General features: G+C 38.0%; 1 pseudogene; it reads right to left on the reverse strand.

Annotated features, from left to right (window-relative positions):
- Positions 1–2,839: 2,839 nt before the first annotated feature.
- Positions 2,840–19,807, reverse strand: LOC123594392 (annotated as a pseudogene).
- Between the last annotated feature and the right edge of the window lie 552 nt (positions 19,808–20,359).

Genomic DNA, 20,359 nt, shown 5'->3' on the forward strand with positions numbered 1-20,359 from the left:
GGCTCAATATTCACAAATCCATCAATGTGATCCATTACATAAACAAGAAAAGGCCAAAACCCATTTGATCATTTCAATAGAAGCAGAAAAAGCATTTGACAAAGTACAACATCCATTCATGATAAGAAACTTCAACAAAGTAGGTTTAGAGGGAACATACTTCAACATAATAAAAGCCATATATGAAAAACTACAGCTAATATCATCCTCAGTGGGGAAAACCTAAGAGCTTTTTCCCTAAAGTCAGGAACAAGATAAGGATATCCACCCTCATCACTTTTACTCAACATACTACTGGAAGTCCTAGCCACAGCAATCAGACAACGAAAAGAAATAAAAACACCCAAATCAGTAAGGAAGAAGTAAAACTTTCACTATTTGCAGAGGACATGATGCTATATGTAGAAAAACCTAAATTATACCAAAGCAAACAAACAACAACTGCAACAACCAAAAAAAAAAAAAAAAAAAAAAAAAACCTACTAGAACTGATAAATAAATTCAGTTAAGGTCGAAGGATACAATGTCAGTATATAGAAACCTGTTGCATTTCTGCACATAAATAATGAAGCAACAGAAAGAAGTTAAAACAATATCATTTAAAATTGCACCAAAAATAATAAAATACCAAGGAATAAATTTAACCAAAGAGGTGAAAGGCCTGTACTCTGAAAAATATATAAAACATTGATGAAAGAAATTGAAGATAACACACAAATGGAAAGATTTTCCATGTATTGGAAGAATATTGTTAAAATGTCTATACTACCCAAAGCAATTTACAGATTTATTGCAATCCCTACCAAAATACCAACAACTTTTCACAGAACTAAAACAAACAATCCTAAAATTTGTAGGGAACCACAAAAGACTCCAAATAATTTTGAACTAATTTTGAAACTAATTTTGAAAAAAAAAGAAAGAGAAAAAAGAAAAAAGAAAAAGGAAAAAAGAAAAAAGAAAAAAAATAGTTGGTATTACCACAAATCCAGATTTCAAGTTACACTACAAAGCTGTAGTGATCAAAACAGTTTGGTATAGTCACAGAAATAGACACATACTTATATAAAACAGAATAAAAAACACAGAAATAAACCCTCGATTACATGGTCAATTAATCTTCGACAAAAGACGCAAAGATATGCAGTGAGAAAAAGACAGTCTCTTCAACAAATGGTATTGAAAAAACTGGAGAGCTACATGCGAAAGATTGAAACTTGACTTCTTTTTAACTTCATACATAAAAAATAAACTCAAAATGAATTAAGGACCTAAATGTGAGACCTGAAACCATAAAATCCGAGAAGAGACCGCAGGCAGTAATTTCTCTGACATCATTTGTAGGAATATTTTCTAGATATGTTTTCTGAGGGAAGGGAAACAAAAGGAAAAACACCCCCCAAAAAAAACAAACAAAAAATCTACTGGTATTATATCAAAATAAAAAGCTTCTGCACAGTGAAAGAAACAATCAACAAAATTAGAAGACAACTTACTGAATGGAAAAAAAAAAACATTTGCAAATGACATATCCGATAAAGGGTCAGTAACTAAAATATATAAATAACTTATACCAATCAAAACAAAAAAAATCCAATAAAAAAGGGCAGAAGACATTAACAGATATTATCTAAAGGAAATATACAAACAGCCAACAGACACAGGAAAATATGTTCAACATCATTCATCATGAGGGGGATGCAAATCAAAACCACAATGAGATATCACTCCATATATCAGAATGGCTAAAATCAAAAGGACAAGAAACAAGTGTTGGCAAAGATGTGGAGAAAAGAATCCCTTGTGCATTTTTGGTCGAATGCATACTGGTGCAACTACTGTGGGAAACACTATGGGTTCCTTAAAAAATTAAAAATAGAATTACCATATAATGCAGTGATGACACTACTAGGTATTTACCCAAATAATATGAAAACACTATGGGTATATGCACAATTTATGTTTACTGCAGCATTATTTACAATGGACAAATTATTGAAGCAGGCCAAGTGTGCACTGTTATGTGAGTGGATAAAAAAGTGGTATATATATGCAATGAAATATTATTCAGCTATATAAAAAGAATGAAATCTTGCCATTTGCAATAACCTGGATGGATTTAGAGAGTATAATCTAGAGGGTATAATTAAAATGAGTCAGTCACAGGAAAACAAATACCACATGATTTCAGTCACATGTGGAATTTGAGAATAAAAACAAATGAACAAAGGAAAAATAAAGACACAAACCAAAAAGGAGGCTCTTAAATATTAACAATAAACAGATTTTTACCAGAGAGGAGGTGGGTGAGGGCATGGGGAAATAAGTGAATCAAATTAAGAGTATATTTATCTTAACAAACACTGGGCAATATATAGAATTGTTGAATCACGATATTGTATGTTTTAAACTAATATAACACTGCATGTTATGTATATTGGAATTCAAGATTTAAAATCATGTGAAAAGAATACACATTTTTATACATCATGGCATTCATTATGCTACATTACTAATTATATTTATAGCTTAGCAAGGCAATTAATATACGAAACACAATTTATTTTAGATTGTTATCCAACACATGAATAACAATCTAAGTTATTCTCTGCATTTCACACCCTTTGTACAAGCACTTGCAAGATATTTATGATCATATTTTATCTACAATAAATTCAGCTATATTATTATAAGTGATTTTTCCTACTGTACTCATCAATAACTTCAATATTGGGAATAATGATTAAGCCTCTTAATGCAATGGTTGCATTAATGCATTATTCTACTTAATAAATGGTTTTGTTTTGCTGTGTTTGTTTTTTTCTTTTTTTAAGATTCTTTATTTCGCTTTAATTTTCTTGTATAAATCTGTGTTGGACACACCTGGAGCATGGGACCTCTGCACGGAGATTCTGGTGTGAGTCTTTACAAGATGGTCACTGAGTTCCTGATAGGGAGACTTGTTGAACACAGTCTTTTACCAGAGGTGAGGTGTGAGATTGCTGTAGGTTTTGGACATGGCATCACAAATGGCTTTGGTGAAATTGTCCAGGGTGGCAGTGCAGCCCCTGGTGGAGGTGTAGCCATTGTCAATACCAGACATCATCAGTAGCTTCTTGGGCACAATGCCAATACCTCTGGGGCAGGGATGAAGCACATAAGCACAGAACCACAGTGGCTGGTCCATCTTGCATGGGACAGTGTGGGGTTTGCTTATGTTGTTCTCCCAGTAGCCTTGACACATGCAATAAATGGAAAGCTTTGCCAGGTTGATGGCCCCGTGGATGGCAGTGGCTACCTCCCTGGAACACTTAACACTCAGAACGACATGCCTATTGTAATCTCCAATGGCAACAAGTGCCTTGAACCTGGTCCACTGGCCATCATGGATCTGCTTTTGCACAAGCCTAATCTTTATTTTTTATTTATTTATTTATTTACTTTTTTTAAATTCTTTTTTTTTTTTTATTTTTTTTTAAATTTTTTTTTCAACGTTTATTTATTTTTGGGACAGAGAGAGACAGAGCATGAACGGGGGAGGGGCAGAGAGAGAGGGAGACACAGAATCGGAAACAGGCTCCAGGCTCTGAGCAATCAGCCCAGAGCCTGACGCGGGGCTCGAACTCCCGGACCGCGAGATCGTGACCTGGCTGAAGTCGGACGCTTAACCGACTCCGCCACCCAGGCGCCCCGCACAAGCCTAATCTTTAAAACTTCATCCTTGAGGGATGCATCAGGAAAAAGTCAATGCTCTCAGACTCCTTGAAAGGCAGGGAGAAGAGATAGCTCTCCTCCAGGGACTTGATCTTCATGTCCTTGATCAGGTGGCACAGCTTGGTGACAGGATCCACTCCTTGTCCTTGGCACTACTTAGTAAATGTTATGGTTATTGAATTTTAATTGTATTTAATACCATTCTTTAATACAACATGGACTAATATAATTATATTTCATTCCAATTTCCAATTATGCTCTTTTGTACCAATTCATAAGATGCCATTCTTCATTTATTGAAAATCACTCCATTCTACCAATTCATTTAGTTCCTATTTTACTCAGGAAACCATTATTAACTATTATTAACTCATCATAATATCACAGCTACTTACACTTATTCACTGCATTTTTACAAACTATGTATAATTTTATGAGCATTTTAGAATGGCTGTATATATTTACAATAAGTAAAAATGACAAAATCTAACCAATATGTTTCTTATCAACTTGTAGCTTCGACCCCATCAGATAGAAATATTTTTCTTTAAAAGAGTAGTCATCCTCTTGAGAAACTCAATTATACCCCTATTCTCAAACCAACAATTGTTCTCAGAGATTTTCCTTTCAGTGAGGTCTAAAGGACTTGGACCTGCAGTTTCCTTTTGTCAGGAAATAGTCATACAGACATTAGCCCAGGGTTTCTCTGTAAATTCCACTTTCTTCATGGTTTAAATATTACTTGATTTTATGTATAGTATAACTCTCTTTTTTTTTGTGAATTCATCTCTCAACATTTGGGTCTCTTATTTAGTATGCACATTAACCACCATCATTGGTCACTAGGCTTGGCCTGTCGTAGACTCTAAGTCTAAAGTTCTTCTTTGGCCAGCAAAAGGGAGGATGCAGGATTGAAGCAAGAGATGGCTAATGTCCAGGAAAAGACAAGAGCCCCAAATAAGGGTCCTTGCCTCATATTTATTCAGATCAGAAGGCTTACAAACGTGATGGGAGTGTACAAAGAGACAAAGAAACTGTGGACATTAACTTGGGGTCATGAGGGAAGAGGGGGATTTTGAAGATATACAGTGTTTGGGGTTTGGGTCAATATAAAACAAAATCCTGGCGCTGGGCAAATGGGTAGATGGTTGGTAATGGCAGACAGGAGGTTCCATGCCTGTTTTACCTTAGCTAGCCTAGGGGATGAGACAGATAGGGGAAATAACCTCAGGGTCATTAAGGCATCTTTTCTTTTGTTAACCATTTCCAATCTGGGCTGCTTTGCCTGCAGTGAAGCAGTACATAGTCCAATTCACCAACAGTCTAATTCACTAACTTGGCCCTATCCTCCTGTGAAAGCAGCTTTTCTGCAATAGTACTAAATTGGGGGTGCTTCCACTCTGAATATCTAATCTTGTTTATTTCATATACCTATGTGTTGGGCACTTTTGTGCTGTTCCCATTTTAGGCCTTTGCCTCTCCCTCTCTATTCTGGGGACTCTGCACCCCCTCTCTATTTTCGGGTGCCAATCTGGTTTACCCAAACTCAGGTGTGAGCAATTGATTTCTTTATGCCTTGTTAACCCATTGGTGTAAGCCTGGGGATTCCTAAGCTTATCCCCCACATTGGCCAAGCCATTTATATACATGTATGTCCTTTATGATCAGTGCTGTAAATGTTCTGGTTTGTTTTCCTTGCCTGAGAAGATATATCTTGAAAAATATGTGGACACACACACACACACAAAACAGGAATTTTACTCAGACATAAAAAAATTAGATCTTGTCATTTGTGACAATATGGATGGACCTAGAGGATAGTATGCTAAATCAAATAAATCAGAGAAAGACAAATACTGAATGATTTCATTTATATTTGGAATCTAAAAAACAAAGTTAATTAAAAAAAAACAAAAAAAAAGCAGAAATAGACCCATACAAATTGGTGGTTGTAGGGTGGGGGGGAAGGAATGGGCAAAATGGGTAAAGAAGAGTGGGATGTATGAGCTTAAAATATGGAATGAATATGTCAGGGGAATGGAAGTTACAACACAGGGAATATAGACAATGGCGTTGTAAAAATGATTTTTGGTAACAGATGTTAGCTACAATTATAGTGAGTATACCATTATGTATATAATTGTCTAATCAACATGTTGTACACCTGAAACTAATGTAAAATTGTGTGTCAACTACACTTCAGTAAAAATGAAAATTAATTTTAAAATGTTCAGGTATTTTAAATAGAGGTAGTTGCAGAAAATTAGAAAACAAAACTAGTTATTTCTAAGTAATTTTCAAAAGTTGAGAATATAAAATTTCCCATGTTAGAATGATATTAACTCATATATTAATGTCCTAATTTGGTTCAATTTAAATTTTAAGATTTTATTTCCATTTTTACTTTTCATGTATCAACAGAGCTCAGAGACTGTGAGTAAAAGGAAAATATCAGCACCCATAAGAATGTTCTAAGACTAATTTAATAAGATCCAGAATCCAGATAAATTTCAGTCAGCCTGCTGAGAGAGAAATAAAAGCAAAAGGCAAATTAAAATATCTCATTATGTAACTGCTCATCTCATTTTGTAACATTTGAATACTGTTCTACTTTGATCTTGACTTGCCAATGTGTATCTCAATGTTTCAAATATTTTATTCACGACTAAACACAAGGCATTGGGGGGAATTCCACACTGATATCTCATATCATAGCGATATTTTCATCTGTAAAGTGGTAATACAGTCTTCTGGGAATTTTATCAATATTAATCACCAAATGCAACACTACAAGCTGAATTATTTTAATGGTTATCACAAATTTAATCCAATCAACAACATCACTAGTACACAGATTATGAATAAAAATTGAAAAAGGGAAATAATACATTAATTTCAATTTCAGTTAATATTACTCACTAGCCTTAAGCCCTCAATGTTAAGAATTTGTTATAAAAAATTAATTATACCAAAGTTTAATTAAATAATTATGAGCAAGATACAGGCTTACGCATGCATGTGGCCAGTAAACCCAGAGGACTAATTTGTTGTCCTAACAAATAACATGCTTTGTGTACAAAGTTACTGAATTTCATATTCTTGAATTTGATTAACATGAACTTCAACTGTACACAATTATATGGTCTAAAAATGTCATTAAAAGGTGAGTCTACATTTGATTCACGTTTATTCTGCAAAACATCAACTTAAAATACATCAGGGGTGCCTAGGTGCCTCAGTAATTTGGGCATCTGACTCTCAGTTTTCGCTCAGGTAATGGTATCAGGGTTCATGTGATTGATCCCTGCATTGGGCTCTGTGCTGACAGTGCGAAGCCTGCTTGGGATTCTTTCTCCCCTATCTCTCTGCCCTTCCACTCTCTACATCAATCAATCAATCAATAAATAAATAAGTATATTTAACTATATATATATAGGGATCCCGGGAAGATGACGGCGTAGGAGGACACTGGGCTCCTGGCACATCCTGCTGATCACTTAGATTCCACCTACACCTACCTAAATAACCCAGAAAACTGCCAGAAGACTAGCAGAACGGAGTCTCCGGAGCCAAGTGCAGACGAGAGGCCCACGGAGGAGGGTAGGAAGGGCAGAGAGGTGGTGCGCGCTGCACAGACTGGCAGGAGGGAGGCAGGGTGGAGTGGCAGCCCGCCAGCCAGGCAGAGCCCCCAAGTTTGGCTTGCAAAAGCGGAGGGGCTGGAGGGAGTGTGTTCCGACAGCAAGAGGGACTTGACATCTGGAAGGTTATAAGCTAACAGCTCTTCTCGGAGAATGGGAGTGCTGGAGGACAACGGAAGGGAGAGTTGTTGAGCCCAGATGACAGAGCTCAGCTTGGCAGGGAACAAAGGCGCTCACCAGAGCCATCTCTTTCGCCCATCCCCCAGCCAAAATCCCAAAGGGAACAACTTACTTTCCAGGGAACTTGCTTGCACCGCGCAAACACCCAACACTGTGCTTCTGCCTATCCATCCCTCAGGCAGGTGTGACTCCCTCCTGGTGCCTCGGGGCCCCTCCTGAAGCTGATCTCCGAAGGAAAAGTGAGCTGAGCCTGCCCCTCCAGCCCCCGTGCACCTTGCCGATCCACCCCAGCTAATAAGCCAGATCCCCACCACCACGAGCGTGGCAGTGTGCAAGTAGCCCAGCAGGGACATGTCACCCCACAGTGAATCCCACCCCTAGGAGAGGGGAAGAGAAGGCACACACCAGTCTGACTGTGGCCCCAGTGGTGCGTTGGGGGCAGACATCAGGTCTGACTAGGGCCCCGACCACCAACGCTAGTTATTCAAGATAGCACAATGGAAGTGCCCCGCAGTCCCACACCACTCCAGGGACTATCCAAAATGACCAAACGGAAGAATTCCCCTCAGAAAAACGTCCAGAAAATAACAACAACTAACGAACAGATCAAAAATGATTTAAACAATATAACAGAAAGTGAATTTAGAATAATAGTCATAAAATTATCACTGGGCTTGAAAACAGTATAAAAGACAGCAGAGAATCTCTTGCTACAGAGATCAAGGGACTAAGGAAGAGCCAAGAGGAGCTAAAAAATGCTATTAACGAGCTGCAAAATAAAATGGAGACAACTATGGCTCGGATTGAAGAGGCAGAGGAGAGAATAGGTGAACTAGAAGATAAAATTATGGAAAAAGAAGAAGCTGAGAAAAAGAGAGATAAAAAAAAATCCAGGAGTATGAGGGGAAAATTAAAGAACTAAGTGATGCATTAAAGAGAAATAATATATGCATAATTGGGATTCCAGAGGAGGAAGAGAGAGGGAAAGGTGCTGAAGGTGTACCTGAAGAAATCATAGCTGAGAACTTCCCTGATTTGGGGAAGGAAAAAGGCATTGAAGTCCAAGAGGCACAGAGAACTCCATTCAGACGTAATTGAATCGATCTTCTGCATGACATATCACAGTGAAACTGGCAAAATACAAGGATAAGAGAAAATTCTGAGAGCAGCAAGGGATAAACGTGCCCTAACATATAGAGGGAGACCTATAAGACTAGCGACTTGTCTCTCTACTGAAACTTGGCAGGCCAGAAAGGAATGGCAGGAGATCTTCAATGTGATGAACAGAAAAACTATGCAGCCGAGAATCCTTTACCCAGCAAGTCTGTCATTTAGAATAGAAGGAGAGACAAAGGTATTCCCAAACAAACAAAAACTGAAGGAATTTGTCACCACTAAACCAGCCCTACAAGAGAACCTAAGGGGGATCCTGTGAGACAAAGTACCAGAGACATTGCTACCAGAATGAAACCTACCGACATCACAATGACTCTAACCCCATATTTTTCTAGAATAACACTGAATGTAAATGGAGTAAATGTGCCAACCAAAAGACATAGGGTTTCAGAATGGATAAAAAAACAAGACCCATCTATTTGCTATCCACAAGAGACTCATTTTTGAACTGAGGACACCTTCAGATTGAGAGTGAGGGGATGGAGAACTATTTATCATGCCACTGGAAGTCAAAAGAAAGCTGGAGTAGCCATACTTATATCAGACAAACTAGACTTTAAATTAAAGGCTGTAACAAGACATGAAGAAGGGCATTATATAATAATCACAGGGCCTATACATCAGGAAGAGCTAACAAATATAAATGTCTATGTGCCGAATACGGGAGCCCCCAAATATATAAAACAATCACTCACAAACATAAGCAACCTTATTGATAAGAATGTGGTAATTGCAGGGGACTTTAACACTCCACTTACAAAAGGATAGATCATCTAGACACACCGTCAATAAAGAAACAAGGGCCCTGAATGATACATTGGAGCAGATGGAATTGACAGATATATTTAGAACTCTGCATCCCAAAGCAACAGAATATACTTTCTTCTTGAGTGCACATGGAACCTTCTCCAACATAGATCACATACTGGGTCACAAAACAGCTCTTCATAAGTATACAAGAATTGAAAACATACCATGCATACTCTCAGACCACAATGTGATGAAGCTTGAAATCAACCCCAGGAAAAAGTCTGGAAAACCTCCAAAAGCATGGAGGTTAAAGAACACCCTACTGAAGAATGAATGGGTCAACCAGGCAATTAGAGAAGAAATTAAAAGATATATGGAAACAAACAAAAATGAAAAGACAACAATCCAAATGCTTTGGGATGCAGCGAAGGCAGTCCTGAGAGGAAAATACATGGCAATCCAGGCCTATCTCAAGAAACAAGAAAAATCCCAAAGACAAAATCTAACAGCACACCTAAAGGAAATAGAAGCAGAACAGCAAAGACAGTCTAAATCCAGCAGAAAAAGAGAAATAATAAAGATCAGAGCAGAAATAAACAATATAGAATCTAAAAAAACTGTAGAGCAGATCAACGAAACCAAGAGTTGGTTTTTTGAAAAAATAAACAAAATTGACAGACCTCTAGCCAGACTTCTCAAAAAGAAAAGGGAGATGACCCAAATAGATAAAATCATGAATGGAAATGGAATTATTACAACCAATCCCTCAAAGATACATGCAATTATCAGGGAATACTATGAAAAATTATATGCCAACAAACTGGACAACCTGGAAGAAATGGACAAATTCCTCAACACCCACACGCTTCCAAAACTCAATCAGGAGCAAATAGAAAGCTTGAACAGACCCATAACCAGCGAAGGAATTGTATCAGTCATCAAAAATCTCCCAACAAATAAGAGTCCAGGACCAGATGGCTTCCCAGGGGAGTTCTACCAGACATTTAAAGCAGAGATAATATCTATCCATCTCAAACTATTCCAACAAATAGAAAGGGAAGGAAAACTTCCAGACTCATTCTATGAAGCGAGTATTACTTTGATTCCTGAACCAGACAGAGACCCAGTAAGAAAGAGAACTACAAGCCAATATCCCTGATGAATGTGGATACAAAAATTCTCAATAAGATACTAGCAAATAGAATTCAACAGCATATAAAAAGAATTATTCACCATGATCAACTGAGATTCATTCCTGGGATGCAGGGCTGGTTCAACATTCGCAAATCAATCAATGTGATACACCACATTAATAAAAAAAAAGAGAAGAACCATATGATCCTGTCAATCGATGGAGAAAAGGCCTTTGACAAAATTCAGCACCCTTTCTTATAAAAACCCATGAGAAAGTTGGGATAGAAGGAACAATGTTAAAGATCATCAAAGCCATTTATGAAAAGCCCACAGCTAACATTATCCTCAATGGGGAAAAATTGAGAGCTTTCCCCCTGAGGTCAGGAACACACCAGGGATGTCCACTCTCACCACTGTTGTTTTACATAGTGTTGGAAGTGCTAGTATCAGCAATCAGACAACAAAAGGAAATCAAAGGCATCCAAATTGGCAAAGATGAAGTCAAGCTTTCACTTTTTGCAGGCGACATGATATTATACATGGAAAATCCGATAGACTCCACCAGAAGTCTGCTAGAACTGATACATGAATTCAGGAAAGTCGCAGGATACAAAATCAATGTACAGAAATCAGTTGCATTCTTATACACTAATAATGAAGCAACAGAAAGACAAATAAAGAAACTGATCCCATTCACAATTGCACCAAGAAGCATAAAATACCTAGGAATAAATCTAACCAAAGATGTACAAGATCTGTATGCTGAAAACTATAGAAAGCTTATGAAGGAAATTGAAGAAGATATAAAGAAATGGAAAAACATTCCATGCTCATGGATTGGAAGAATAAATATTGTCAAAATGTCAATACGACCCAAAGCTATCTACACATTCAATGCAATCCCATTCAAAATTGCACCAGCATTCTTCTCGAAACTAGAACAAGCCATTCTAAAATTCATATGGAACCACAAAAGGCCCGAATAGCCAAAGTAATTTTGAAGAAGAAGACCAAAGCAGGAGGCATCACAATCCCAGACTTTAGCCTCTACTACAAAGCTGTCATCATCAAGACAGCATGGTAATGGCACAAAAACAGACACATAGACCAATGGAATAGAATAGAAACCCCAGAACTAGACCCTCAAACGTATGGCCAACTCATCTTTGAAAAGCAGGAAAGAATATCCAATGGAACAAGGACAGTCTCTTTAACAAATGGTTCTGGGAGAACTGGACAGCAACATGAAGAAAATTGAAACTAGACCACTTTCTCACACCATTCACATTCACAAAAATAAACTCAAAATGGATAAAAGACCTGCATGTGAAACAGGAAACCATCAAAACCCTAGAGAAGAAAGCAGGAAAACACCTCTCTGACCTCAGCTGTAGCAATTTCTTACTTGGCACATCCCCAAAGGCAAGGGAATTAAAAGCAAAAATGAACTACTGGGACCTTATGAAGATAAAAAGCTTCTGCACAGCAAAGGAAACAACCAACAAAACTAAAAGGTAACCAACGGAATGGGAAAAGATATTTGCAAATGACATATCGGACAAAGGGCTAGTATCCAAAATCTATAAAGAGCTCACCAAACTCCACACCCGAAAAACAAATAACCCAGTGAAGAAATGGGCAGAAAACATGAATAGATACTTCTCTAAAGAAGCCATCCAGATGGCCAACAGGCACATGAAAAGATGTTCAACGTCTCTCCTTATCAGGGAATTACAAATCAAAACCACACTCAGATATCACCTCACGCCAGTCAGAGTGGCCAAAATGAACAAATCAGGAGACTATAGATGCTGGGAAGGATGTGGAGAAACGGGAACCCTCTTGCACTGTTGGTGGGAATGCAAATTGGTGCAGCCGCTCTGGAAAACAGTGGGGAGGTTCCTCAGAAAATTAAAAATAGACCTACCCTATGACCCAGCAATAGCACTGCTAGGAATTTACCCAAGAGATACAGGAGTACTGATGCATAGGGGCACTTGTACCCCAATATTATTAGCAGCACTCTCAACAATAGCCAAACTATGGAAAGAGCCTAAATGTCCATCAACTGATGAATGGATAAAGAAATTGTGGTTTATATACACAATGGAGTACTACGTGGCAATGAGAAAGAATGAAATATGGCCCTTTGTAGCAACATGGATGGAAATGGAGAGTGTGATGCTAAGTGAAATAAGCCATACAGAGAAAGACAGATACTATATGGTTTCACTCTTATGTGGATCCTGAGAAACTTAATAGAAACCCATGGGGGAGGGGAAGGAAAAAAAGAAAGAGGTTAGAGTGGAAGAGAGCCAAAGCATAAGAGACTCTTAAAAACTGAAAACAGGAGCGTCTGGGTGGCTCAGTTGGTCAAGCGTCCGACTTTGGCTCAGGTCATGATATCACTGTCTTTGAGTTTGAGCCCCGCATTGGGCTCTGTGCTGACAGCTCAGAGCCTGGAGCCTGTTTTGGATTCTGTGTCTCCCTCTCTCTCTGACCCTCCCCCATTCATGGTCTGTCTCTCTCTGTCTCAAAAATAAATAAAACGTTAAAAAGAAAAATTTAAAAACTGAGAACATACTGAGGGTTGATGGGGGGTGGGAGGGAGGGGAGGGTGGGTGATGGGTATTGAGGAGGGCACCTTTTGGGATGAGCACTGGGTGTTGTATGGAAACCAATTTGACAATAAACTTCATATATTGGAAAAAATCTATATATATATATATATATAGTTTAACTGTATATATATATATATATATATAATTATATATATAATTATATGTATATATATATATATATAACTATATATATAACTATATATATAAAATACTTCAAACTAACTTTTGGTTTTCAGAAGTAAAAATATCAAAGAGACACATGGGTCTGGAGATCAGGGGAGAGATGTGGGCTGATGTATAAATTACAAAGTAATCTTCATAAAGGTTATATTTAAAACCATAAGTCTACAGGAGACCACTTAGGGTTTGGATGTATACAGAAACATTTTAAAAAGGACTAGTGTAGTTAAGATGAACTCAAGTTTAACTATTTATAAATTAATAATGGAATGGTAAATTCATCTGAAAATAAGTACCCAGAGAGGGAAGAGAAAACCATGAGTGTGATATCTAGAAACCAATTGAACGTTTCAAGAAAATGAAATTAACTAATTATGCTTAAAGCAAAATTTCTATCATAGTAATTTACTCATGTCAAAATTTACCCAAAATTTATCAGCTCAAAACAACAAACATTTATTATCTCGCACAGTTGCTAATGGTTGAAAATCTGAGAGCAGTTTAGCTGGATCTTTCAGGTTCATAGTCTCTCATGAGGCTTCAATTAAGCTCTCAGTCTGGGCTGCGGTCTTCTGAAAATTTGACTGGAAGTGGAGGATCCACTTCTAAGTTGGCTCACTCACAGGGCTGTTGTCAGGATGCTTAAATTCCTTTGGGATTGTTAGCTGGAGGTATCATTTCCTCTATGGTACGGACTGCATGTTTGTGTATCCCCAAATTCATATGTTGAAGTCCTAATCCCCAATATAATGGTATTTGGAGATGAGAACTGTAGGTGATAATTAGGTCATAAGGGTGCAAGCTCTTATGATGGGATTCATTAGTGCTCTTATAGTAAGAGACAGAAAAGATTGTGAGCACTCACCCTCAATCCCTATTTCTCTGCCATGTGAGGACATAATAAGGAAAACAGATCTCCCTAGAAAGCAAATTATCCAACACCTTTATCTTGGACTTCCCAGCCTCCAAAATTGTGAGAAATAAATGTGTATTGTTTAAGCTTCCTGGTCTATAATATTTTTTTTTATGGCATCATGAACCTAGTCACTTTCCATGTCAGCATCTTCTGGAAACAGTAGGAAACTTCCCCCAGAGATAATAATCTAAGAAAAAGAGCAGAAATGCAATTATAATGCCTTTCATCACTTAGTTTCTGAAGCCATCTACCATCACTTTTATTTATTCCATTCATTAGAAGTGATTTACTAAATCCAGAACACATTCAGTGGAGGGGAATTAGTTTTTACATCTTGAAGAAAGGAGTATCAAAGAACTTGTTGATATATTTTAAAAGTATCAGTGTCAAATTCTTCTGGAAAAAATATTTGTCCTTCTTGTTGGTAAAATATATTCATCCTTTCTTAATGTAACTAAACCAATGTGAGTTTGTTCCTTGGCAAATCAGAAACCTCACCAGGTTGAGCTGTCTCACAAAGAAAACTTCATTTGCAGCAAATACGGAGATCACAGAGAATGACTTCCAAAGCTGTGACTCCCCAAACAAGGATGAGTGGCTTTTTTTTTTAATTTAGGGTTAAGATAAAAAATTAGATAGGGAAGGGGCGCCTGGGTGGCGCAGTCGGTTAAGCGTCCGACTTCAGCCAGGTCACGATCTCGCGGTCCGTGAGTTCGAGCCCCGCGTCGGGCTCTGGGCTGATGGCTCAGAGCCTGGAGCCTGTTTCCGATTCTGTGTCTCCCTCTCTCTCTGCCCCTCCCCCGTTCATGCTCTGTCTCTCTCTGTCCCAAAAATAAATAAAAGTTGAAAAAAAAAATTAGATAGGGAAGCCTCATCATGGTACATAGAGGCGGGCATAAGGTCAAGCATGTGTCTTAATGATACATGCCTATACACACATTGTATGTTATGTAAATGAGGCTTATGCTCCTCCTTGGGCAGATATTTTAGTATTATCATGAGGTAAAGGTAGTTTTCAGTCATTCTAGAGGTCACTTAATGGTCTATTTGTACATGCATACACGGGATAAGTGCAAACTGGTCTGGGTGGTCTGGGCTGGATGGAGGCGTTGTCAGGGCAATTGCTATCAATTTAGGGGCAGTTTCACTTTCCATTTGCCTGAGTTAAGATATTAGCTGGAAAGAAGAGCTTAAGGGAAAATGTGGGACAAAGGTCAGTGAGTACAAGCAGGTGGGAAGTAAAAGTCAGGTCTTGGAGTTTAGCTTATGATAGAAAGGTACCCAAAAGCATCATGCTATTATAGAATCAGTTCAAAGTTCACGATGTCATCATCCAAATTACGTTATGTTGTGGATGAAGCTCCTCATATATTTTAATAAGCAGAGAACCTCAAGTACATTTCTTTTCCATCTGAAGACTTGGGAATGAAAGGAACAAGTTATCTATCTCTCACATCACCACCATACAATAGTGGGACAGTAATAGCATAAGTGCTATATAGATGGTCCTCTTCACAAAAGGGGAAATTAGAGGCACAATAGCCATAACAATTCTAAAATCCAGCCAGTCAGATACTTGAGGTTCCACACCATCCTATGCCTGCCTAGCAATAATTTCCTGTCTCCCTGGTCTCCTGGTTCTGCTCTCAGAATCACCCTTCCATCTTCATGAAAGGTAGTACATGTTTGCAGTTGAGTGTTTTGTTTTCTTGTTTTTTTTTTTTTTTTTTTTTTTTTTTTTTTTTTTCAGTTTGCTTTCCATCAGTAGTATCTAGTGGTCAAAAGGCTTTTTTTTATATATATATATATATATATTTCCTACTTGTCTCTGGCCATGTCAGTTCAAACTGGCAGTGTTTCTGTGAATGTACTTATCTTTAACACTTTGTGAGTGTCCCTCAAGTCCCATTGGGGTTCACTTCATTACACTAATGCCATGCCCACAAATTTCCTTAAAATATGCACTCTGTACTTTGGATTTCTATTGAAATGGCTGAGAATCACACCCTGAAACTTCCTGAAAACACTATTGTTTGATAAAATCTAAGAGGCACACCCTTAAACTCTTTAGAAGGCTTTTTATCAGACTGCACTATATACTGAAACCCAACCTTAGAACTTTTCGAAGTCTTAACAAATGATTTTAGTCATACCCTTGGCTTTATGTTTAGACCATATTTTCCTTGTATGAGATCTAGAATGTATCCTTTATATTTGGTAACACAGGGGCGCGCCTGGATGGCTCAGTTGTGCCTCCGACTTCGGCTCAAGTCACGATCTCACAGTTTGTGGGTTCGAGCCCTACATCGGGCTCTGTGCTGACAGCTCAGAGCCTGGAGCCAGTTTCAGATTTTGTGTCTCCCTCCCTCTCTGCCCCTCCCCTGCTTGCACTCTGTGTCTGTTTCAAAAATAAATAAACATTAAAAAAAATTTTAGATTTGGTAACACAAATATCCTTGATGACTTTAGAAAAATAAATTTTGGTGGAGTAGTCAGAGTAGAAGGCAAAATAAAGTGAATTAAAGAATGCAAATAAAAACTAAAAAAATGTGTATAGTTTTTAAATCTTAGCAATAATGGGGACAAATCGAATAGGGCAGTAACTGAATAAGCCATGTGTAATTATGACAGCTAAGCAAGACTATAAAGATATGAATAAGTATAGCATTTTTAAAGGACTTCTAAGAGATTTTTATGATTAGAGTGCCCAGATCAATAGGGAAACTATAGAGTCAAAAATCTTCCTGCTAAGTTACACAATGACACTGCCACAATCCAGAAGCTTCCATTATAAGGAAACCATTAGAAGAGAGAATCCTGCGCAACCATGAAGACACTGCAACTGCTCTGGGTTCTGAAACCACTACATGCTCACTATAATACACACAAAGATAATAAAATCCCCAAACTCCATCTGTCTATGGATAACCAGGAAGCTGGTAACCTCATACTGGTACCTCTGTTAACATGGATGTAGAGGAACAAAATTCTTTTGCTTTGTAATCTCATGCAAATATATTTGATGAGCCAAATATAATCACATCCCAAACTCTAGCAGCAAGGTAGTTTGAAAAATGTACTTTTCAGTTTCCTAAACTTTTTCATTATAACAGGATGAAAGAATCAATGTTGAATACCAATTTACCTTAGTCACCCCAAGAATTATAGCATCTTGATTCTGAGACTCAGAACTACATACAATATTAACGAAAGGGGTGCCTGGGTGGCTTGGATGGTTAAGTGTCCAACTCTTGATTTTGGCGCAGGTCATTATCTCATGGTTTGTGAGATCAAGCTCCATTTCAGGCTTTGCACTGACAACGCAGAGCCTGCTTGGGATTCTCTCTCCCACCCCATCTGCTGCTCCCCTTCAAAATAAACTTTAAAAAAAGAACTACATACAATACTAATGAAAGAATAACATGACAGAAAGATATCCAAGTGGAAATAATGTTATACTGGAACTTGTTTGTAATGACTTACGGGGCCAATTGTTAATGTTCTGGAAAATTGCAAGGTAGCTGATATAACGTTGCTAACTTAAATTACCATGGTAGTATTTTAGCACAAAAATCTTGAAATACTACAAATCAAGGGTATTTGCCCGCCCAAAATCAATTGTTACAAACATATCAGTACATTGGCTACAATGGCTTGCAATTTTATAACAGTTATAGTGTTTTCAAAACCATTCTAATGTTTTAGGCTTTGTATAGTTAAATCTCTTTTCATATAACTTTTGAGAAAGCAGTTTTTTGCACCTACCTGATGTTTCATAGACTCTGGTACCTATTTAGTAAATGCAGATAACCAAACTTTGGCTGAGAACTGAACTTATATTTTTAATAAAATTATTAAACCAAGAAGAAATATTATGTCTGTCAGGTTACTCTGGTTCAATTCTTTGGGGGTCTTTTGAATTCCTATAGTTTCAGGTACAGTGAGTTTAAGGTACAGTTAGTTCAGAATTTTGCAAGTAGGAGATCCAGGATTTAAATCCATAATTCCTGTCTATAATTTGCCCGTGATTTTTACACTATATAATGCTATAGTTTATTAAATTTATATTACTCAATGAAAAGTACTAAGTAAAAAGTAAAAATAAGTTGATGCTAGTAACAACTATGTCGTTTGTGTGTTACAATGAATTTCAGGTGCCATTAATATGATGTGTTATAAATGCAATGAACTAAAGCAAATATAACCAAGATTCGTCTGTATAAAATTGAGAAAATGTAATAATTATATGAACAGCAGTTACATATAACTATTAAAAAGGGCAGTATGCTTTTTATAGCCTATAATAAGAGTTAGCTAATTCTATAATAAATTAAAATATATGCTTCAAAATGTATGTTTATAATACTTAAATTTTACATATGGTACATTAGGCCTCAGTCATACAATTATTATTAATACAGGAAAGTACAAAAGTAATTTCACATTTATTACAGCACAAAAATAAGCCTCACTTTATGAAATAAAAGTTATAGCTGTACTTTTAGAAAGTAATAGTTAATTACTGAAATGAAATTCAAGAAAAATAAAACAGTTGGGGATCCTGGGTAGCTCATTGGTTAAGTGTCCTACTGCAGGCAGGTCATGTGCTCATGGTTCATGGGTTTGAGCCCCTTTTCGGGCTCTGTGCTGACAGCTCAGGGCCTGAAGCCTGCTTCTGATTCTGTGCCTCCCTCTATCTATGTCCCTCCCCTGCTCGTGCTCTGACTCTCTCTCTCTCAAAAAATAAACATTAAAAAATTAAAAAAATAAAATAGCTAGACTAAAAGAATATCACCTTATAAAAGTTATTTTTCCCAAAGTATAGCCAGTTATTTTATTTATCTTTTTGACTCAGAATTCTTCCTTTAACATTATTCTTCAAGATAAAATATATGAGAATCTTTTAAAGATATATTTTTTTCGTGTGTAAAATCTTTAATAAGCACTGAAATGCCTAGAAGAAATTTTAGTCTCAGTTTCATACATTCACTAGATGGCAGCATTAGATAAACAATAGATAACCATAAAGATTCCAATCATATTGTGTGAAATGAAAAAGCACTATTAATTCATATTCCTTTCAGTCACATTTCAAAATTATTTTTTGCAATACATACATGAGATTATTTTTACTTCATCCAATTGTTCTCATTTTATCAAAATAGTGTGTTAATTTTAACCTCTAACACTCATATATGAGGAAAAGATTATTTCAACATTTTGTTGAAGAATTCTTCTTGGAGCTGCCATTCGACCTCGGACTCCCTCGGTTTCGCGGGTGCACCCAGTCTGACCCCAGACCCAGCCCAGGAAAGGAAATGCCTGCTGTCTGAAAGCGCCTCACAGAGCAGCTGCAGAGCTAGGCTCCAGGAGGGACTTACCGCCTCCAGAGCCTGCGAGAAAGCGACAAGTTCAGGGGAGCTCAACAGTTTCAGGTACCTGTGGTCAGGGGTGGTCCGGGAGCAGATGATCCCCCTGATGTCAGAAGTAGCTGACATTTTGGAGGAGGGTTGGAAGATGGCGGCATAGGAGGACGCTGGGCTCACCTTGCGTCCTGCTGATCACTTAGATTCCACCTACACCTGCCTAAATAACTCAGAAAACCACCAGAGGATTAGCAGAACGGAGTCTCTGGAGCCAAGCACAGACTAGAGGCCCACGGAAGAGGGTAGGAAGGGCGGCGAGGTGGTGCACGGTCCACGGACTGGCTGGAGGGAGCCGGGGAGGAGGGGCAGCCTGCAGGCCAAGCAGAGCCCCCGAGTCTGGCTGTCAAAATCAGAGGGGCCGGATGGACTGTGTTCTTACACCAAGCTCGACTTAGCGTCTGGGAGGTCATAAGTTAACAGCTCTGCTCAGAAAGCGGGAAGGCTGGAGGACAAAGGGAGGGAGAGCTGCTGAGCCCCGGACAACAGAGCTCAGTTTGGTGGGGAATAAAGGCGCTCGCCAGCGCCAGCGCCATCTCCCTCACCCATCCCCCAGCCAAAATCCCAAAGGGAACCAGTTCCTGCCGGGGAACTTGCTCGCTCCCCGCAAACACCCAACGCTGTGCT

The sequence above is a fragment of the Leopardus geoffroyi genome, chromosome X, assembly GCF_018350155.1.
Source record: "Leopardus geoffroyi isolate Oge1 chromosome X, O.geoffroyi_Oge1_pat1.0, whole genome shotgun sequence".
In the NCBI taxonomy this organism is placed as follows: Eukaryota; Metazoa; Chordata; class Mammalia; order Carnivora; family Felidae; genus Leopardus; species Leopardus geoffroyi.